Source organism: Gossypium hirsutum, chromosome A10 (assembly GCF_007990345.1).
Source record: "Gossypium hirsutum isolate 1008001.06 chromosome A10, Gossypium_hirsutum_v2.1, whole genome shotgun sequence".
In the NCBI taxonomy this organism is placed as follows: Eukaryota; Viridiplantae; Streptophyta; class Magnoliopsida; order Malvales; family Malvaceae; genus Gossypium; species Gossypium hirsutum.
In genome coordinates this window covers 50,470,933-50,474,369 of record NC_053433.1, presented here as the reverse complement: position 1 = coordinate 50,474,369, position 3,437 = coordinate 50,470,933, and positions in this window count along the sequence as shown.

Here is a 3,437-nt window from a genome sequence, read left to right as displayed (position 1 = left end):
TATACATCATATATCACCTATGCCATGCATTCACAACACATAGCATATCACCAAACGGTTTAGACTATAATCAAACATAATCAAAAACAAACTTAGAAGTAAATCCATTTTTGCATGGCTTTAATTATACATAACCAAAATATAACATTTCAAAACACATTCCAGCATATATATGCCATAGTTCGAGTTCTACTATTTAAATACCAAAGCGATAGATAGTGTGATGAACTTTGCTGACGATCCCTGAGCTTGTAATTGAATCCAAAAATCTACAAAACAGAAGCAAATATACACACAGTAAGCTATTATAGCTTAGTAAGTTATAAACAAATAAACCACTAATTGATATTATTAGCTTAATTAAACAAAACTATAATATAGTATAGTTATTACATTTAGTTGCAACTACCATACCTCATAAATAATGCGTTTTTCATACACAGTCACCACCTTGGCCGAATGTTGATATAATCCAAATAATTACTTATCATACAACCTTCAAGCTAAAATGTAATATATATATCGACTATACATACACTTATATACATGAGCTCAAAATCATAATATAACATCTTGTATATATATATTATCTATATGGCTAAATATACATGATCTTGTATATACTTATTCAAAAAACCAATTCCATGATATTTATATTATTCACTCATAAGACCAAACACATAAATCATGGTCACATAAATCCTTTATTTGCATCACACAAGATTTAAAATAAATAACCAAATTATTTACTTACCTTATTTTAGTTAGGTAGCAAACTAGTTCATACTTGATTGTTTTAACTTATTTTACACTTTCAATCACAACCTATCGATGCTCAATGAACCATTCGGAATTGGATAGGACACTCAGATAATCACACATATCGTACAATGCCAACATCCCAGACGTGGTCTTACATGTAATCACATATTGATGCCATTGTCCCAGACAGTGTCTTACTCGCACACATATATCAAAATCACATATCGGTGCCATGGTCTTACTCGCACACATATATTGGAATCCTATTTCATGAAATATGTATCCTAGCTATTCCTAAGGTTCATACGGGGCTTTCAGATATCATAACTCGGTCGAAACGAATTCACGAATATAGATACCAAGCTTTTATACATTCAGCATTTGCATTTATAAATTCTCATTTTATTTTAGCACATAAGGTTTGCATTTATTTAAAATTAAGTACATCTATTTTCTTATAAACTTACCTTGGACGATGTAAAATGGAACGGGACAACTAGTCGACAACTTCCGTTTTCCTTCGATCCAAATCCAATTTCTTTGGTTATTGATCTATACATAATCAAATTAAGCTCATTCAAACATATTTTCATTCAATTTAGTCCAAAAACATGTAAATGGGAAAATTACCATTTTACCCCTAACATTTTACACTTTTTACAATTTAGTCCCTACTGCACAAAACACAAAATATGCAAAATTTCAATATACCCTTGTTTGGCTGAATATTCCTAGCATTCATACGAGTCCATATATTTTGTTTATTTCATATTTTTGTCACTCAAATTATTATTTTTGCAATTTAGTCCTAATTACTCAAAATCATCGAAAACTCCAATACAAAACATGTTAATCTAAAACATATCTTTCATATTTCATCATCAAACAACAAAGACCACAAGCTCTCATCAATGGCATAACTCAAAATATTCATTAAAATCAAAAATTCAAGCTTAGGTCTTGAAGATAACTTAGCAACGATCTCAAAAACGTAAAAATTATCTAAAATCGAGCTAGAACTTACCTTGAATCAAGTTGAGAAATGGACGAACCTAATTTCTTTTCTTTTTCTTTCTTATTTTAGCAAGAACATGAAAATGACACATATATGGCTTTGTTTATGATATGTTTATATTATATTAACTTGTTTTTATTAATTTACTGTATTAACCTTAGTTAAAAACATTATATTATCACATTTACATGTCCTTAGCCGTCCACCTATATTACTAATGGCCTATTTACAAAATAAATGCCTCCACTTATAAAGACAACAATTAAGGTCTTTCAAATTTAACCACCAAATTTTTATTTTACGCGATGAAGTCATTTTATTTAATCAGACACTCAAACGACAAAATTAAATCACGAAAATTTCATAGATATAAATTCACACATAATAAACACATATAATAATTTTAAAATATTTTTTTCTGACTCAGATTCGTGGTCTTAACACCATTGTTCCGATTAGGGTCTAAATCGAGCTGTTACAGTTTATTCATAGCATACTTTATCTTATTGTTTTCGAGTTATTACTTTGACAACTATCCTCACAATTTATCTTATTTCTATCTAGTTATTGCATCGAAATTAATCGACAAAAGACAACCATCCCTGTGGGATCAATATCCGACAGGCTTACATCTGTCTATTATACTTGCATCAAGAGTGTACGCTTGCACATTATTACTGTGATGTTTACAGTCGATCCAAGAGCGTTTGTTTGATGTTTGTTTTTGTTCTTGAGTGTCTTTATACTTTGTTTTCCTTATATAATATTTAGTATTCTCTTTGTTGCTATTTTTTATTAATTTCTTTTTAGGTGTTTTATGACCCAAAGAAATTTAGATTTTCTTACTGACTTTGATCCAGAAATTGAAAGAACTATTCAGAGCAAAATTTGAGAACAAAGAAATATGGATTTACTAGGGGACAATGCAGCCATACCCCCGATACAACAGTAAAACATTCATAACCCATTGTTGCCACAAAATGCTCACATCTATAATAGAACCATATGAGATTATGTAGTACTTGTTTTGGATGATCTACAACTAAGAGTTGTTAGACCAACAATTTAATCTGGGAACTTTGAACTCAAGCCAGTGATGTTTCAAATGTTGAGCTCCAATAGCCAATATGCTAGACTACCACATGAAGATGTGAGAGAACATCTTAAATCTTTTTTATTGATCTGTGCTTCCTTTAGTTAACAAGGCGTTCCTGATGATGACTTAAGGATGTAATTATTTCCCTATTCCTTATAATGGAGAGCTCGCACTTGGTTTCTTAGGCTACCTACTGGATCAATTACTTCTTGGAATGCTCTAGCCACATAGTTTGTTTTCCGATTTAATCGGCCGATAATGAATGCTTGTCTACGAAATGATATTATTGCTTACCATCAGCTAGATGATGAAAATCTTCACACTGCGTGGGAACATTATAAGTCTTTGCTTCGACGTTGTCCCATGCACGACATTCAACCAGAAACACAAATTGAGATTTTTTATAATGGTTTGAATTCATATACAAGGAATCTTGTCGACGCATCAGCCAATGGACCACTGTTGGATTGTACTTACAATAATGTTGTGAGAATTCTTGAAAGAATTGCTCAAAATGATTATCAATTTCCCATCTCTAGAGCTGCACAAGCAAAGACTACTCTA